General features: G+C 43.6%; 1 protein-coding gene across 1 annotated transcript in view; it reads left to right on the forward strand.

The window, feature by feature from the left end:
• The window catches only part of QDPR (quinoid dihydropteridine reductase), a 200,746-nt gene extending 181,875 nt beyond the window's left edge, over nt 1-18,871 (forward strand). Inside the window, exon 8 of the transcript XR_011236170.1 lies at nt 18,860-18,871. The gene's annotated coding sequence lies outside the window, so the exon portion shown is untranslated. The remainder of the gene's footprint in view (nt 1-18,859) is intronic.
• Nucleotides 18,872-20,108: the final 1,237 nt, after the last annotated feature.

Genomic DNA, 20,108 nt, shown 5'->3' on the forward strand with positions numbered 1-20,108 from the left:
GTCCACTGGTAAAATGCTAACTTATATTAGACCTAAATTAAAGTTAAGGGTGTATATTGTAGTCTTTAAGTAACCATTGAAAGAAATGTCAATTTTATTTTATTTATCTGTTTCTCTATCTATCTATCCATCTATCTGTTAGAAGCACTGAGGGAGGAACACACGAGGCTGACATGAAGGAATAGAAAGTTTATTTTAACTTCTGCAGACAGGCGGGCTGAGTCCGATATGGTATCAGCCCGGAAATGGCAGGTGTCTGGGACTTTTCCGGATGGGTTTGGGCGGGGCCTTAAAGGGGGTGGGGCCAGTTTAGAGGGAAAGTTCCCGTGGAACCTCCCACCAGCCTCTGGGTTCAGCCTAACACTAGCTGTATATCCACCTACCGAGGGAAGGAGATGGGACACTTAATGTATCCAAAAGAAGTCAGGCGTCCAACATAAATAGAAAACAAGCAACAAGATGGTGAAATTAACTCCAACTATCTCACTAGTACAGTAAATGAAACCTACTGTTCCCATGAAAAGGCAAAGATTGTCAAATTAAGTGAAAGAAACAAAACTCAACTAGAGGACTGTGATTTTCTTCAGTCATCTTGATTGTGAAAAGCAAATTCTCACAGAAGGATAACACAGGGACTAGCACTATACTGAAGGATTTCTGTTTAAAGGCTTTACATGTGTTTTGTCATTCAGTTCCTGATTTTGACTCTATTATTTCTATATTCTTATAGATGAAGAAACTGTGGCATAGGGGGTTCAGCAACCTGCTTCAGTCACATGGCTGGTATGGGAGAAGACGAGTATTGAACCCAGGCCTGCTGGCTCCAGGACTCCTGTTCTTATCAGTCCTGCTGAATCCAACTGAGGTATTAGTTAGGCCTATCCTGTGTTTTATGGTGTTTCTGGGAGAGTCTCAACTGATGACATTTTGTCTCGCAAGTAATTAAACAATATTTTTCAGGAACATATTCCCTTATTATTTTGTTCAGAGAATATAACACTTCTTGCCATCCCTGTGCTCATTTTAGCCACATTTTCATTCAGATTTCTTTGGTTGCAAGCAACAGAAATGAACTTTCCTTGCCTTAAGCAAAAAGGAAATTTACCAAGAGAGCAGGGAAAGAGCTCACAGAATTGATGGAAGTTTGGAGAAGCTGCTCAGGAACTAAGGCATTTCTGAAGGAGAGTGGGGTATAGAGACGGCAAGAACAACGCAATAGTCTTACATGGAAATTGCATCGGGATGTATAAGCTTCAACTATTCATTTTCATTTCTTTTTATCACTTTATTCAGGGTTCAAATTCCAGCAAGGAAGCATCTGATTGGCCTAACTTGAGTCAGGTGCCCTTTTCAGGGTTGGGGGAACACAAAACATTCCAAGTGGCATTCCCAGTAAATGTATCAATGGAAAAGTAATACCCAAAAGATGGTATGGCCACAATTTACCAAAGGAGGGTGAAATAGACGCTGGGCAGTCAAGAATAGCCTATGTCCACCATGTCCCTTTAAAAAAAATTCCAAGTAGCTCTACTGTGGTTACTGATTTTTCAGAAAGGAAATTTAATATGAAACAGTACATATATGGGGACAAAAAGGCGGGGAAGAATTACAATAAGATATAAGTAATTTTCTTTGAGTCGTAGGATTAGGGTTGGTTCCTTTCTTCTTCTGTTGTTTTTTCCAATACTGTGCATTAAATATTACATTTTTGATAAAACATAAACCTCTTTTTCAAATGAATAGACTGAAGGATGACAGTCCTTTTTGATGGTCTGAGGATATAATCACTAGCTACTCTACATTAATAACAGGAACATATGTTTCTCTTGAAATGCAACAACTGTTTTATATCTTTATTAAACTCCAAATAGGAAGAAAAAAAGGCAAAAAAAAATTTCCAAAAACCCCAAACTCCCCCATTTGGAAGGGACTTGTGCTTATGGATTGGGTGTGGCAGGAAAAATTTCCCTCCTTTTTTTTTTTTTTTTTTTTTTTTTGCCTGAGCAATGCTTTTGCACTTTGATATTTGTTTTACCAATAAGGTGTTTCATTATTTCTCCCACATAAAGAGCCTGTGCTCTTATGAGATACTGTTGAAGACTGTGGCTTGCCCAGCTACGTCTCAGTAAAAATAGCCTTTCTGTGTAGTGAATAGGGCTTGTGATGACGATGGGAATAGTGGTGATCCTTTTTCAGAGTTGGAAAAAGAAAAAAATAAAGCTGTTTGCCCTGCAGGGATCACAGAACACATTTTTTCCTAATCAGTGGGTCACTTCACCTCCGTGCTATGTTTGGAAGAATCATCATCTAATTCCAAGCCTAAGGCGGGGTCACCAGATACACTGTCTTCTGCCGACCCTTCTCATAGCTTCTTGTTCCAGTTTTCATGATGGAATTTCTTTGCTCCCTTGGACCAGCTAAAAAAGAAGTTATGAGATCTCTCCATCATTTGATGCTCTCCCAGGTCCTTCCTCATTTGACGCTTTCCCAGTTTGGGTCTTTTTCTCTTCTTCTCAGTGTTTCTCCTCCTCTTTCCACAGCCTTTGGCTCTCTGGGGATTTCTTTCTGTGCCTCTGGGCCTTTCTCTTTCTATTTAGTTCTCAGAACCCACTCTGGGATTCTATTTTAGTCCATCCATGCATCCAACTGACCACTGCTGAAACCAGGAAGTTTAATCAGTCCCAGCGGCTGGGGGCTTAGGCTCTGGTTCTGCCCCGAGTTGTTTTGGTTGTGGGCTGATATTTGCTGTTTCCCGTCATGCTCCAGGAGAACTGCCTGTTCAGAGCTTGGACTGTGCTTTCTCTGTTCCTGCCAGCAGGCTCTGCTTCCAAAACCCAGATTAGAAAAGATGGGACATTTGGGGAGGGGGGAAAAAGAGCTGGTGCTATCTTGGCATTTCCTGTTCCAATAGCAGATTTCTTATGCTTTGATGATTCCAGAGTGAGAATACAAATTGTTAAGTGGATTGGGGGGTTGGGGGGTTCTAGTGAGACATAAATACCTTCATCTTTGGGCCCTCTTGCTGCCCTAAGCCCTTCTTAGCTGTCCTCACTCTGTTCTGAAATGGTCTGTTTACACGTCCATGTTTCAACCTCCAGCCAGAGCTCTCCTGGAGTCCAGGGACTCTGTCTCCCAGGCCTTAGTGTCCAGTAGGTGTTCAACAAATATGTGAGTTAAAGATCTTTTTAATCTCTTGAAGGTTTGTTTTCAAGCCTGGTCACCCACTGAATACATCCCTGCAATCCTATATGGTAACTCAAGGTGATTCCAGCTGAGAAGACCAATGAGGAGAAGGAGGCAGCAGCAGAGAAGGAGGCTGGAAGGAAGAGCAGTAGCCTAGCAGGGAGAAGGAAGCAGGCGCCCCAGCAGTCAGGACTGGAATTCAGGCAGCCCTTGAGACCTCCCCTCTTGGAGGACCTGGTTGTTTCCTCAATTCTCTTTACTTCTATGGATTATAAAAATGATAGTAACAATAATAATAACTAATAACTGATACTAATACTATACTGCAAGAACTGCTCTAAATGCTTTTCGTGGACACACTAACTCATTTCATTCTCACAGCAACCCTGAAACGGGCATCTTGTTATGACCATCCCCGAGTCACAGCTGAGGAAATGGAGGCTGAGCAACTTGCAAAGGTCACCCAGCTAGTAATGGTACAACAGAAGTCATGAGACCAGTGATTAAAAAAAAAAAAACAACAAAAAACCTCAAGACAACATAAGTTTAAAGAGTTTACTTGAGTAAAGAATGATTCATAAATCTAGGAACTCTCAGAACCAGAAGAGGTTCAGAGATCTCTTGTTTATAATGGGGGGCAGTGAATATTTATAGATAGGAAAAGTCTAAAGAAAGCAGAAACAAGGAACGAAAAGTGGATTGGTTGTTTTAAAGTACTTTCTTTGTGAAGGTTAAAGCGGAGGGGACTTTCTTATCATGCTGGCTAAAACTGGCCTGTTTGGGGATTTGGTTATTCTCCTCTCTTGATTTCTCAGGTCATACAAACAACTTCGTTTCAGCTCGGTGGATGTGGAACTTTGACATGAGTAACTCCAGTTTGATTTGTTTTTGGGGGCCTAGTGCAAGTAGCTCAGTCATATCAATGCCTTCCTATAAATTGTATTTAACACCAGGCAGGCAGCTCCAGAGCTTGGTTTCTTAACCATTGTACCTGCTGGTGATTCCCAAATGTTTATCTCCAGGACAGGCTTGTCTCTGAGGGTCAGCTGATTGAAGCCTGCCTGGGATGACTACACACCCTGACACTGGATCCTATCTATCTTCATGCTTCTTCATGGTCATCTAGAACTGCCCAGGGGTGAAACTGATTGAGGGCCTGGGGAACGGGAGGGAGGAAGGAAAGGGGAAGACCCTTACATGTTACCCCCAACAAACTCGCTCTCCTTCTGCCCCACCGTTGGTGTTTCCTCTCTTGGCAAATGGTACCTCCTTCCAACCAGCCCAGGAACCTGTGCAATTTCTTGGAGCCTCTTCTTCCATCACAGTCTTGCTCCTCTGGTCTCCCCATGCAACTCACATCCTCCCCTTGCAGGAACCGCCACTGCGCACATGCAGGTCTTCTTGGGACTCTCTAGGGTCACCGCAGCAGTGGCCTAATTAGTGTGCCTGCTAATTACACTGGTGTCTAACTTGGTGCTTCTCAAACTCTTTAAAACACACTGATTTCTTACAAAAACAACAAAAACAAATGAGACTTAATTAAATTAAAAAATTTCTGCACAGCAAGGGAAAAAAACAACAAATAGACAACCTACAGAATGGGAGAAAATATTCACTAATTGTACATCTGACAAAGGGCCAATGTCTGGAATCTACAAAGAGCTCAAACAAATCAGCAACGAAAAAAACCAAACAATCCCATTAAAAAGTGGGCAGAAGACATGAACAGAGTTTTTTCAAAAGAAGATAGACAAATGACCAATAGGTATATGAAAAAGTGCTCAACATTACTAATCATCAGGGAAATGCAAATTAAAACCATGATGAGATACCACCTTACCCCTATCAGAATGGCCATTATGGAAAAATAAAAAAATAACAGACGCTGGCGTGGATGCAGAGAGAAAGGTATGCTTATATACTGTTGGTGGGACTGCAAATTAGTACAACTTCTGTGGGAAACAGTATAAAGATTTCTCAAAGAATTGAAAGACCTACCATTTGATTCAACAATCCCACTAATTGGTATCTACGCAAAGGAAAAGAAGTAATGTCAAAAAGACACCTGTACTTGAATGTTTATTGAAGCACAATTCACAATTGCAAAGATGTAGAAATGACCTAAATGCACATCAATTCAAGAATGGATAAAGAAAATGTGGTAATATACTATGGAGTACTACTCAGCCATAAAAAGGAATGAAATAATGTCATTTGCAGCAACTTGGATGGAACTGGAGGCCATTATCCTAAGTGAAATATCTCAGGAATGGAAAACCAAACACCACATGTTCTCACTAATAAGTGGGAACTAAACGATGGGTACACAGGGGCACAAAAAGATATAAAGGACATTGGAAACCAAGAAGAAAAGAGGGTGGGAGGGAGTGAGGGGTAAAAACTTACCTACTGGTACAATGTACACTATTCTGGTGATGGGCACACCGAAAGCCCCGACTTAAGCATCATACAATTAACCCATGTAACAAGAACACTTGTACCCCCTACTAATTTGAAATAAAAATTATATTAAAAAAAACAAAATGCAGATTTCTGGGCTCCCATCGGATTCTGATTCATTAGGTCTGAGGTGGGGCCCGAGAATGTGCATTTCTAACAAGTCCTTAGGTGTCACTGAAGCCTCTGATTGGGGACTGACTGCACTTGGAGAACCTCTTTGTTAACTTGTTCTCTACACAGCGCCTGGAGATGTCACCTGAAACTGTTAGGTAGACAGCCAGGGACCTCTGGCCCCTCCTGGAGACAAAGCTGGTGCCCAGAGCAATTGCTACATCTGGGGAAGGAGGGAATGCCCTACAAATCTGCCAATCAGAACTTAATGCCAACTGCAAAAGAATGCAGAAGATTCCCTAGCCTGCAGGCTAAACAGCACAGGCACAACGGGGTCTGGAAGGTGACATAGGACACCCTAAGGCTACTTATCATGTCATTAGCTTAAATCTACATTGCAGTTCACCCCCCCAAATGGGCTTTCAGAGAAGCTCATGGAAGAGATCTGCATACACAGTAAGACTCAGTTATGTGCCTACCAACTGTCCATCAAAGTAGTTCCATGGTGACATCTAAACCACAAGGAAGACCCGATTAGGACACTGTAAAACAAGACCCCACACCATGACCAACGCCTTTTTATTACAAGTTCATTGTCTGTGGCGAATGTCTCTTGCTCTATAAACATATATCTTGCTCTTGCTCTATAATCCTATCTCTCTCTCTTCAATAAACCTTGTTTCGTGCTTACCTTGCTTTCAGTGTGTTTGGTTATTCTTCGGCCAAGAGCACACCAAGAACCGACATTTCAGACTGCTGATGTGACAAAACCAGAGAACTCGCAGGCTTTAAATCCATCCATGGCTCTCCTTTGCCTCAGGAGAAAGTTCCAGCTACTTAGCGTGGAAAACAGCTAACCTCTTCAGTCTTGTCCTGTCCCGCAGGTGACACTGCTGCACCACACAGCTGCTCCTAGCACCACCGCTACGCCCCTCATGACTATGATGGTTCTTACCTTCTCCACAATGCTGGGGACACGGCACATGCTAGCACTTGTAGGGTTAGAGCCGATGTCCACGGAGGCAGCATTGGAGGCAGGGTCTGGGCTCTTCCTTTGGAATTGAGAGTCCCTTTGCATGGCCTGGCTGTAGTTACTGACTCCCAGGTGCAGTAAGCTGGCAGCTCTTTGGCCCTAGGCCCCCTCTTGCCCAGGCTTGTAGCCCTCCTCCCCTTTTCCTAGACTGTCACCCTCTGGATCTGATGTGGGGCCATCTGAGACAGGTGAAGAGTCGGCTTTATGGCGGGCAGCTGGCTTGAGGGCATGCCTGCTAATGATGCCATCGATCCGGTGGGTAATCTTGGCTGGGTAGGGGCGGCTTTTCTGCGGGCCATGTCCCAGCTCCTTCCAGGGGGAGATGCCGTGCTGATTGCTCAAGTGATTATAGTCAATGTCCCGTGTGTTCTTTTGTTGCCAAACCCATAGGCGAAGAGAAATGAAGAACTGGGAGACAGGATGCAGGAGACGTTTGTTCAGTTGCAGTGTTGCTTCCTGATTTGCTCTTATCTTAAAGTTCAGGTAAATATTCTACACTTTTGAAAGGAACTATAGTTCCCAAAGAAACCTGGGTGTTCTCACTGATTAGATTTCTTTCCCTCCCTACCCAGCTCTGCCTGAGACATTGTGCAAGTGTCTGGGTTTCCTTAGAGGCTCCTGTTCCTTCTTCCATGGAACTTTGGAGTATATGAACTCTAAGGACTTGTCCTTAAATGTCCTGAATCCTGTCATTATGGGAATGTTGGCTGTTCCTAATTAACCTTGACCTTGTTCTCTCTGCTGCCTCAAGCAAAGCCTAAGCCTTGAGCTCAAAAAACACAGGACATATTAATATTACAGTGGGATAAGAGGGCGAGGAGTGGGCTCTTATGAAAATCAATTTGGATTCAGCAAGTATTTGTTGGGCCCCTACGATACGCCATTCCTTGTGCTAGATTCACTTACAGATACCCGGATTCTGCCTTAAAGCCTGTATTTCACCAAAATGGCTATGTAAATCAGTAAATAAATAAATTAATTAAATATATAATTAGACTCCATTGTCTTCATGTCCCTCTGTAACCAGTGGCTTTCTTTGTTGTATTTTAATTGAATTTGTAGGTTTGATTTCATTTCTTGGGACTTTGGTTTTCTCTGACCCACAATTAAAAGAATTTTCTCTTTGCTTAAAGACAATTCATAAGAAGGACTCTTATTTAAAAATCTTAATAAGAATCAAGGAAGAGCCCAAATAATGGAGATTCTACATCTACCCACAGAGGCTCAACTCAAGCCCATCGTAAGCCAGCTGTATGAAAAACATTCTGATGCACAATTAGAGCTCTCTGGGGACAGAGACAAGGTCATGCACTTTTTGGTGGCCATCCATCAGTTTCCTCCCTGGGGAGTTCTTTTTTCTAAACAGCTTTATTGGTATGATTTATTGGTACAATTGATATGCAATAAACTGCACGTATTTAACATGAACAATTTGATGAGTTTGGACCCTGAGAAGTTTTTTTTTTTTTTTTTTTTTTAAACAGAGTCTCACTCTGTTGCCCAGGCTAGAGTGCCGTGGCATCAGCCTAGCTCACAGCAACCTCAAACTCTTGGGCTCAAGCAATCCTACTGTCTCAGCCTGCCGAGTAGCTGGGACTACAGGCGTGCGCCACCATGCCCGGCTAATTTTTTCTATATATTTTTAGTTGTCCAGTTAATTTCTTTCTATTTTTTTAGTAGAGATGGGGTCTCTCTCTTGCTCAGGCTAGTCTCGAACTCTTGACCTTGAGAGATCCACCAACCTAGGCCTCCCAGAGTGCTAGGATTACAGGCATGAGCCACCATACCCGGCTGACCCTGAGAAGTTTTGATGACCATCGGGAAGCCCAAAGATAGGACCCAAGTGTCAGGGTGTGTCATCATCCCAGGGAGGCTGCAGACAGCTGACCTCAGTAGACAAGCCTGTCCTAGAGAGAAACATTTGGAAATCATCAGACTGCAGTGGTTGAGAGAACAAACTCCGGAGTTGTCTGCCTAGATTCATGATTCCGCAGTAGCACTTGCCACACTACATGTGGCAATACAAAAGTGTATTGTCATTTTTCACCTAAGTGTCTCTTTCCCTCCATCAGACTCTGAGGACTAGTGTGTCTCATTCATCTCTCTATCTCTAGCACTCAGCACAGTACCTGGCACATAATAGAGACTCAATAAATGAATAGTGCTGCAAAGCGGTGACACAGCTTGCAACCTGACAGAAGAGTGAAGTTGTACACAGACACTATGATACTACTCTGAGTAGACTTAGCTGGTAACTTGGGACTCCTGACAAAGGAGAGGCTAATTAGAGCTGTAGGACGAGTTCAGAGAAGTCTTCTGGAGGAGGCAGTATTGAGCTGAGCCTTAAATGGCATTTGCATATCAACTGAGCTATATAGATAAATAGGTAAAAGGTTTGCATATATTTTCATAGGAGCCTCCAAATGCATTGAAATTCAACGTGTGTGGTATTTAATGTGCATTTCTTTGCCTGGCCGAATAAGTCCCTAGAGAGCACTGTTAGAATTGCTATATTCCATTAAGAGACAATACACATTCTGGAAGCTCTTTCCTATTTCACAAATCCAATCATTGAAAACCCAGTTCTACACCTTTGACGAGGAAGAAAAGCTCCTCTATTAATGTGGGTAAAGGCTAACCTGCTATAATGAAGATACCCCAAAATACCATGACCCAAGGAAGAGAGAAGTTTATTGTACTCTCACCTAACATTCCCGAGGGAAGCAATCCAGGCCAGGGTGCTGGCTCAGCTTCCTGTGGCCATTCTTGGGCTAAGGTTCCTTTCTTTCATCTTACTACTTTACCATTTCTTAGGGCTTTGTCCTTGTCTGTATGGTCCCTCTGTGATGCAGCTCATGTGAAGGAAAATAGAGGACCTCCAGGGCAAGTGGCTTGGAGATGACACAGAAAATCCAAGTGTCGTTGCCAACCACATCCCATTGGTATAAACTTAACCATGCACTTAGTATGCACAGCTGCTTGCGAGGGAGCCAGGGAAACACACCCAGCTTCAATTCTCTTCCTAAGGAAGAAAGAAGAGATGGATTTCGGTGGGTAGCCACAAGTGTTTGCTGCAGGAGGACTGCACACAAAACCAGCAGCCATTTACAAGCATGTACAGTGGATTTTGGCCAACATTGATCAATCCTTTATTTCAGGCTTAAGCAATAAATGTTTCAAATTATCCAGAATCCACAAAGTGGTAGAAGTTCAGATGATGTATCTAGTCCAATTTTAGGTGGGAAGGTTTATTTAGTCTCGTCTCTCAGGATCTGTTTGTAATTTCTCCCTTTCTCTTTCTTCTCTCACACAACCTCTTGGCCATTTTTCCTTCTGTTCCTCCTTTCTTCAACTTTCTCCTTCAGATTTCGGTAGGCAGTCATTCTCTGCTCCACCTGATCCTGCCACTGGGCAGGGGTGTAGGACAGAGTGAGGGGCTTCATATCCCCCGGGCTTCAGGACAGAGGATCTAAAAGACACCAACCTCTTACGCTGCAAAAATCAACTCTGGAAATGCGTTATGCTCAAAGAGTTTGTGAGTCTTGTTCCTCTGAGAGTTGCAAAGCACAGTCTTCTTCTTGATTAATCTCTGGTGGTAACACAAAAAAGGTAACGAAAAAGGGAGATAAATGCACACCCATCACAATGGAAAGAGTTGCACAAATGAGTGAGTAAATGAATGACATTTTTGGCTTGCCTCCGATCCCCCTCTGAGTCCCCACTGTGTAGGGATGTAGTGAGAGGCAAGTCAGATGTGGTCCCTGCTCCTGTGGGGCTTATAGTCTGGAGGTGAAGAGAGCCCCTGCACCAGGCACTTTGAGTGGACTGAATTTTACAAGGGTAGAAGCAGAAGGGGCTTTGACACCTACCTGTAAATGAGTGACTGAGGTTGGCATGTGCCCTAAGTAAAGGCTTATCTCCTAAAGTGAGGTTCAGGCTAAGATGTAAGTGACAAGAAAGAGTTAACTAGGTGAGGGGTGGGTGAGTGAGTGGGATGGGGGATGGGCAGGGGAGTAGAACATTCTAGGAACAGAGAAAAGCATCATGAGAGCCCAGAGGCAGGAGGTAACGTGGCCCCTTAATGGAACCAAGAGAAGTCCACTGTGGCAGGAGAGTAAGAAATGATGGGGAGAGGGCAGGACAGCCCCTGGCCATGTAATTCTCTCCCAGGAGGAGTCTGAACTTGATTCTGAGGGCAAGAGGAAGCGACTGTGGAATTTCAAGTAGGCAAGTGATATGAATAGATTTGCACTTTAAAAGAAATCCATCTGGAATCAGAGTGAGAATAAATTGGTAGAAGGAAGGGGAAGGGGCAAAACGAGAGAGGCTACTGCTTGGAACTGAGGAGTGAGGGGTGGCAGTGGGTGTGGGGCATGGAGAAGACGAGGTGCGTTGAAGGGTCCCAAGTTCTAGGGGGATGATGCCTAGGACGCTTGGGGGATGAAATAGGGGTTTGCCCATACGATCCAGTTTAATGGAAGGAGGGGCGGAGTTTCCATCGGGACACGTAAGACCCCAAGCTTACACGTAAGATGTAAGTCCTGCTCAACCAGCAACAGTGAGGACGTCTTTTTGTGACAACCGGCGGCAATGGGTGGTTACAGATGAAGAAACTGAGGCTGTGAGGGGTTAAATGATTAGCCCAACATCACGTAGTTGGAGGTGGCTGACCTACACTCAAACACAGATGGGCGGACTCAGAAAGCCCACGTCCTTCTCCACCGCAGCAGTCTCGGGGGAGAAGCCACAGAGCACGCGCTGCCTCTGAGTCGCCGTGTGCGACCCTCCCTTGCACCACGATCTCCTCCTGCTACGCATTATGCTCTAAGAGGTTGAAACTCCTTCTCTCGGAGTTACAAAACACAGCCCTCTCTCACAGACTTAGTTTTGGAAGTAGCAGTGGCAAAGTGATGGCAAGAGGAGGGAAATGCCACCTGCCACAACTGAAACGGTGGCCTTTCTGGGGTTTGGAGAGGGGACAAAACCCAGCAAAGAAAAATTAGGAATTGAGGAAACGTAACGAGAGAGGTAAGAGAGAGAGAAATCTGACCCCGAGCCCAGAGAACCTTGACCCTTCCTGGTTCCCAATTACCCCGTGATCCAACCATGTGGCGGAGTAGAAGGAACAGGACTTTGAATTCAGGCTGTCCTGAATGTGGATCTAGCCTCTATTTATTAATGGCTTTGAGGTTTTCAGCCATTCATATAAACTTCTTGAGCCTCAATTTCTTTATCTGTAAAGTGAGGATAATAATACCAATACTTAGGGCTTTAGGGTGAATTAATGAAGATTTATATGTGCAAAGAGCTGATTGAGGCATCTGGTACATGCTCAGTACTCAAAACAGGGAGTTCCCTCATTTCCATGGTGAACATTTGATTTATCATCCGAAGGGGACACTTGTGAGGGTGAAAGGGGATGCTGTAATAATTACACTGGGACAGCAGGTGGAACACTGGAATGGTCCCAGGCAGACTAGGACATATGGCCATCCTGCTTACACCCCATTCTGTCACTAGAAGCCACTAAAATCACAGCTACCCCAGCTCTGCCTGGACTCAGACTTTTGCTCTGAGGTTTTCAGAACTCTCCATTCCTTCAGGGCATTCATTCATTCATTCGGCAAAACAATGCCAGGTCCCAGGCTCAGTGCAAGGGAGGCAGCAGCTAAGGAGACCCAGTGCAGGGTACTTCTGGGGGAGCTCAGAGTTTGATGGAGGAAGCAGGCAGTGACACCATAGTGTGGTCATTGCAGTCTTAGTGGCGATGGCAAGGTGACTGGAGGGGGGGCATGGATGCGCAGAATTTAGGGTGGGAAGAACCCCTTGAGATTTAGTGTACTTCCTTCATTTTATAAGCAAGAATACTGAGGCCCAGAGAGGTAAACCAGCTTGATTAAAGTCACTCAGCTAATTAAGGCCCATGTGAGAAACTAGAACCTGAAAGGTTCATCCTGATGCATGATGCCCAGGGTATTGGTGATGCAATACCCAGGTGACCCTCCCTGGCCTCTGCCCAGACACTCTCCCTTCTTATCTTCCACTGGGCTCAGCTGTCAACTACCCCTTTCTCTACTCACCACCCCTCTTTCCTTTCCTCTTTTCCACACGTTTGGGTAGATGCTATGGGGGATGCAGATATGAGTCAAAGAGGTTCCAACCCTTAAGGGAGATGGATGAATAAATAAATAATAAAAATCCATAAAAAGTAAATTGTTCACGAGAGGTAAAAGAAATGCGCACAGGTAGTTTAAGATGATTGATCCTGGTGGAGGGATTGGAAGAGATTTCTTCTGGAAGTTGACACTGCAGCTGAGCCTAGACATTAGATGGATAAATGAGAAAGGCAGCCCAAGATCAGCATAAACAAAAGCAGAGAGAATGAAAATGCATCTCATATTTATGTGATTAGTGAGGGGTAGGGGCAGGTAGACATGTTAGGTGACAATTAGAGAACAATGAGGTTAGTAGATTGTAGAGGGTATTAAATGTCTTTTGGAGGGGCTTTTCTTTAATAACAACAAATCAATAATAATAATTAATAGTAATTATTATTTAAATGTAGTAATAATAATAATTCAGTGCCTGTTACAAGCCAGGTCCTCTGGTAACTGAAGTTATTTAGATTTAGACCTCATGACAAATATTTGAATTGGATCTTATGGGCCCACTTTACAGATGAGGAAAATTAGGCTCATAGAGATCATTAGTTATCAGAGGGACTATTTGAATCCAGGCCTGGACAAATAGGCCTCAGAGACAGGCCTGGACACAGGCCTCAGAGAAGTGTGGAGTGAGGTGGGGATGGGCTTTGTCACCAAAGTGACCTGGGTTAGAATCTTGTAGATGCTACTTCCCAACCCTGTGACGTTGGATGTGTCACTTCACCTCTCACCTCTCTAAGCTTCAGTTTCCTCATCGGTTAGCCAGGCATAGTCATAGTGTATATTCTTAAATGATATTAAAAGTATTTACCAACTGATTGGCACAGCACTGACCAGGCAGGATGCAGGCAATCTATAAATGATCAGGATGGCCCTTCTGAGTACCAGCTCTGCCCATTCATCACACTGTTGTGAAAATCAAGTGACATTGTGCTTGTAAATCACTGAGATCTGGGCGTGGCACATTGTAAGCACTCAATAATTAATTATTGGTGATACTGGAGATTTTAGGGCAGAACAAGGGTAAAGTTTAGAAAGGAAGAATGGATGGGAGAGACAATCCTAAGGGACTGGCACTAGGGAGGTGGCTCCATAAAGGGACAAGAAGTTAGGATTTAGAGTCCAGCAGGTCCAGGTTTGAATGCCTGCTTCCTGCTTGGCTGCTAATTTGTGATGTGACCTTATGCACATTACTCAACCTCCTTGAGCTGAGACTTCTTACATGTAAGCAAGATGAACACAACCTTCCTTGCAGAGCTGTTGTAAAGAGCATGTTAATGATTTCTAGGAAGGGCCAACCCTCGTGGGTTCACACATATTTGTAGGTGACTTTCTTCACATGGAGTAGCTTATGGCTCATTTGCAAGGGGATGTGATTTGATTGGGATCTTCATTTTCTCCTCCCCACCAGGGCTGGAAAGGTATTTCCCAAATGGAGCTTGAAAATATCTTGATGTATCATAGTAAAGTAAATTCTTGTAATATGAAATATCTTTTTTTCCTTAGTTTTTTGTGCCCAAGATATTGGGTGTTCAGTTAGCATTTTCTGTGCATTATTATAAATTGACGCAAGTGATACGTATAGACCCAGGCAATGCGTATGGTGGCTATGAATTTGTTTGTTACTTAAAATGGTGCTTAGAAGTAATAAGAACAAAGGTCAATTTGGTGGAATTAAGCTTGTGCTTCTTCTTCTCTCCAATGTTGCTGGTTGCCTAGCAAGGTGTGGGTGGGATGCGTGTACGCTGGGCCCCCAGGATGGTTAAAACTAGAGGAGACAGATTCTAGTGGGGGAGGTGAAGGGTGTAGGCAGCTGATCTTGGCTGAGTGGGGACATTGAAATGAGCGAGATTGCAGTTTAAATCCAAGCTCTGAAACACATGTGCCGTTGAGCAGGTGGCTTAATGTATCTGAGTAACTAAGTATAAACATAGTATGAACTAGGTGGTGGAGGGGAGGAAAGAACGGGTCAGTGCGGGGCAAAATGTGCTGCCTCAACATACCAAAGTCACGTCTGTATCTCAACATCATGTTTCAACGTCACGGAGAAGAGTATTTCATGACTTCCGAGGTATTTGAACTGGCAAAATCAGGTAGGATTTGAAACTGAGTCTTTCAGTATCTAAAGCCCAAGATCTGGGCTTCATTTTCTGAACCGTTTGTACTTTATCATTTTGGTACATTTTTTCGTGTGTTCCTTTGCCAGGGGATGCTGAAGCAGACTGAGTGTTCCCCTGCCCCCCAAATTCATGTGTTGAAACCTAAATCCCCAATGTGGTGGTATATGGAGGTGGGGCCTTTGGGAAGTGGATTAAGCTTCACCCTCATGAATGGAATTAGTGACCCCATAAAAGAGACTCCAGAGAGCTCCCTTGTCCCTTGTTGAGGATGCAACAAGAGGATGGCCTTCCATGAACCAGGAAGTGGGCCCTTGCCGGACACCAAATCTGCCAGCCCCCTGATCCTGGACTTCCTGGCCTCCAGAACTGTGAGAAACAATGTTTTGTTGTTTAAACCACCCAGTCTATGGTCTCTTGTTATAGCAGCCTGAACAGACTAAGACAGATGTCTCCGTCTTTGCATGTCTGAATCTTACCAAGCCTTCGAAATCAGCTCAGATGTTACCTTTTCCAAAAAAACCTTGGGAAGATTTTTTTTCCCCAAGGTTTTCTCTTTTCAAGCATTTATATATTTTTACTTTTTGTCAGAATACATGAATTAGTTCTCCTGCCAAGCTACAAACTCATAGGTAAGCTCAGCTGCATATCTTTCATAGCACTCAGGACAGTGTGTTGCTCATGCTAGGTGTTTTATGCTTGTTTGTTGAATTGCTAAACGTTTGCAGAAACAAAGGCTATCTGTTGAAAGGATTTAGCAAACAAAGAAATTCACCAAGACGGTAACTAGCAAGACAGTGAAAATCTGCAAAAGGATGTTTAAGACACTGCCCATCAAAATACTTGCCCATTAGGGTTTCTTAAATTTCTCATTCTTGTAGTATTTGAAGGGGAAGATTAGTCCTCCGCATGGTGACTTTATTTGATTTAATATTAGTTTTTGTCACTGCCAAGGTCAAGAGGATCTCCATTACATTTATTTCCTAATATCAAGCAAGGCCCTGCCTGCCTTTTTAGCAGTTTGTTATTGTGATGACCAGAAACCCTCTAAACTTCAAATGCTCTGAAATGAAGGAGACAGGAAAAGAGCAGGACCAGACTAAGAAACATTTGCCATGGTTTCCCTAAGCTGCTTCTCTTGATTTGTTAGAACTTGAGCAAAATGATTAGAATCCTTAGTGAAAGCAAAGGCCGGAATTAGGAACAAAAGGAAGCAGATTTGGATTGAAGGTAAATCTAAGTAAGATGGATATAGAATGTGAAAGTGAAACCAAAATAAATGAGAATGTTGTATGCTGCATGTATTGAGAATAAGATATTCAAGGTGCACACCACGCAGGGCACAGTCATTAGCTCATGACTTGACTTCACGAAAACATTTTTGTAGGCATTCTCCTATTTTTGCATACACACATTCCAAAAAACATGCATGTGCTAACCTCAAATGTGTGAAAGATATAGATATTCATGCGATGAGGAGGGCTCCATTCCAGCGAGCTTAAAATATTATAAAATTCCTATAATTACATCTTCATTTTTAGTCACAATCTTCAACCAGATATTATTAATCATATTTTGTACATGTTTGTCCTCCATTTCTTTTTCTTGACAATTACATGTCTGGCCGACCCATGCTAAGTTCATTAAACACTGAATTGAAACAAAGTTTTACCACTTTGGGTGTGCTTAAAGATAGCTATCATAATTTTGATTGTAATATTTTTATACTTAGTGTCCTATCACTGTACCAAGAGTTCTATTTTCCCAATGTCTCCTCATTTTCATAAAAAAAGAAAAAATATAATAAAACTGGTTTTTGAAAACAAATTAAACAGTGGAACTCTCTTCAAATATAATCTTCCCTGATCCTAGTCTGTAGAACATATAGATATAGAGCAACCATGATTGAAATGGAGAGAGGAACACAAGGGTCTAAGAGGTACCTCTGTGGGCCGCCCAGAACCTTATTTAAAGATCTTTGCAATAGTATATTCATATTTATGCATTAGACACGGTGAGACAGCCTAAGGTGGTGGTATTATCAGAAAAGAACTTGCTGGGTACTACTATTAAATACTTCAAAATGTTCATTTGTTAGCTCATAGAGGAAAGTCTTTCTTGGGCATATGAAAAGCAGTTTATGGTGTCAGTATGTAATGTATGAAAATTCAGGTTGTCAGAAAGTAGCAACTTTGGAAGAAGATGACTGTCCATTTCACTGGTCCAGAACCACCTGTCTGGGCAAAGCCATCGGACAGCTCTGTCCTCTTCCTCTCCGACCCTTGCCCTGAGCTCCCATCCTTCCACTGTTCTTGGCTCTGAGACCAAAGTCCTCTGTTCCATCCTCTCTGGCCACCTCGGCTGATTCTTAGGTATGGAATGAAGATACTGATTTTTGAAGCATTCAAGTTTTTAAGGCCTGTGCAATATGTGACCCTACACTAATTTTTATGTTGGGATTGCTGTGATATCAGGTGTTTTCCCCAAGCCTTTATTCTGCTATTTGGAAAATTAGTTCTTTGTTCACATTCTTTAGCTTTTTATTCAATGCACATTTGCTGAATGCCTGATATAGGTACAACACTGTATAAATGTTGCAGGGCCTCCTCCTCCTCCTCTTTCAGAAGTATATGCAAATGGAATCTCCTCCATGAACTTTTTCTGCTTTTATCATGTAAAATTAGGGCTCCTGATTCTGAGCTGGGCGTTGTATATAAAAATATGCCAGCATTTATTATAAGCTACAACTTAGATGTTTACAGGACGGTCTCTTCCACTAGTGTATGAACTTTTGGAAGACAGGGGTACTGTGCACTGAATGTTTGTGTCTCCCCCAAATTCATATGTTGAAACCCTAACTCCCAATGTGATGGTATTAGGAGGTGGGGCCTTTGGGAAATGATTAGGTTATTAGGGTGGAGTCTTCATGAATGAGATCAGTTCTCTTAGAAGAAGAGACGTGAGAGCTTGATGGCTCTCTCTGCTTTCCGTCGTGTGAGGACACAGTGAGAAGGTGGCCGTCTGAAAACCAGGGAGAGGGCCTCACCTGAACCTGACCATGCTGGAACCCTGTCCTCAGACTTCCAGCCTCCAGAATTGTGAGAAATACATGTCTGTTATTTAAGCCACCCAGTCTGTGATATTCTGTTAAAGCAACCTGCACTCACCAAGGCAAGAGGCTTGCCTTGAGCATGTTTGTCTTACTTAGTGTAGTGTGATTTGCACAGCAGGTCATCTATGTGTGGAAGAAAGGAAGAAAGAAGGCAGGGAGAGAGGAAGGAAGGAAACCCATGTGTGGTGGACACACCCTAAGGTTGCACCAGTGAGCCACACTCTTGTATACTGAGTATGGATGGAACCTGTGACTTGCTTCTAGCCAATAAAATGTAGCAAAGGAGTTGTGATAGTCACTCCTATTGTGGCACTATATTGTTTAAGACTCTGCCTTAGCAGACAGGAGCGAGAGATACTCCTGCTGGATTTGGAGAAGTCATGTGCCAATTTGTGGGAGTGCTTCTGGAGGGGACCACATGGCAAGGAACGGAGGGTGGCTCTAGGAGCTGAGTGGTCCCTGGCTGGCAACAAGCAAGAAAACTTCAGTCATAGGTCTGCAGGGAGATGAATTCTGCCAATAACCTGAGTGGCCTTGGAAGCAGATTCTTCCCAGTCAAGACTCCAGGTAGAAACGCACCTCAGCTGACACCTCAGTTACAGCCTTAGGAGACTGCTGAGCTGTGCCAGGACTCCCAACTCATGGAAACTGGGAGATGACGAATGTTTGCTGTTTCAAGCTCTGTTCGTGGTGATTTTCCTGTGTCTGCAGAATAGGCAACTAGAGTCCAGAGTGGAGGCCAAGAAGCAGTGATTTCTCCCCATCTAAGAGGGCTGCTGACATTCCCCAAAAGGGGCAGGAGAGAGCTTTGCCATATCACTTCCAGCCCCCTCGCCCAGTTTATTAAGGTGGGGACTAGGGAGGAAGAAAGGAGAGAACCTTTGGGGTTGGTGATGATGGGAATTGTTCAGGTGAGAAGTGATCACCTCACCCTTTGTCCCCTCAAAGTCAAGTGATAGGGACTATTCAAGAATGCCTTGCAAGATTGGGGCCAGCCATAAGAAGCAGTCATGGTTACCTTAGTCCTCAGTTATGCCTGTACTTAGGTGGTAGATCTGCCTGTTGAGTAGAAAAAAGGGAATGGCAGTGAGTTGGCAAAGCTTAGGAAAGGCTGTCAATCAGGCAGTCATCATTCTACATGCCCAAAATTGTGATTTTTCTGGAGGTTCAGAGAATGTCACAAGGTCAACTCAGGCTGTTAACTAGGTGGGGAGACTGCAACACCAGTGGGAGGGGGGAGGGAGACTGCAGAGTTCAATCCAGATTTCCCATGGGAGGGATCTGTTCCCCGTGGAGACCACACAGGACCCTGGGAGAAGCTGCTCAGGAGAGGCAGTGTTCAGATGCCTGCCACGCAGAGGGAGGGCATCAGTGGTCCAAAGCAGCAAATGTAAAGGGAAGATTCAACCATGTCTAGTTGTGTAAGGAGAGCTTTGCCCATTCCCTGCTCCCTGATCCAGTCTCTCTATTCCCAATTATTGAGGAGCTAACAGCCTGTCCTGAGGGAGAAGGGGAAGGAAGTGAAAAATTAGTCCAAACACCCTCCCGCTCAAATTTTCTCAAACCACGTGTGCCAAGGCAGAGGAGGTTAACTTTGTATCACAGATGAAATTGAAGTTTTAAAATAGAAAGGACTTTTAATACCTGAAAGTAACCGTGAATTATGCATTATGCCCAAGTGCCATCAAGGGATTGAAGAGGGAAATTCAACAGACTATGGTCAAAAGCATTTTGATTGGAAATGAGAAGGATCATTTCATGTATATGACCCCAATGAGTTAAGACTCCCTAATACACTTAGGTTTTGCCATCAATGAGCTCATAGGTGAGTAGGGGAGATATAATAAGGTCAGAAATAACTTAACACATGTTAGAAAGGATGGAGGATGAGAATAAATGTACCATAAAAAGTGCTCTGGGAATTCAGA

Source organism: Eulemur rufifrons, chromosome 19 (assembly GCF_041146395.1).
Source record: "Eulemur rufifrons isolate Redbay chromosome 19, OSU_ERuf_1, whole genome shotgun sequence".
NCBI lineage: Eukaryota > Metazoa > Chordata > Mammalia > Primates > Lemuridae > Eulemur > Eulemur rufifrons.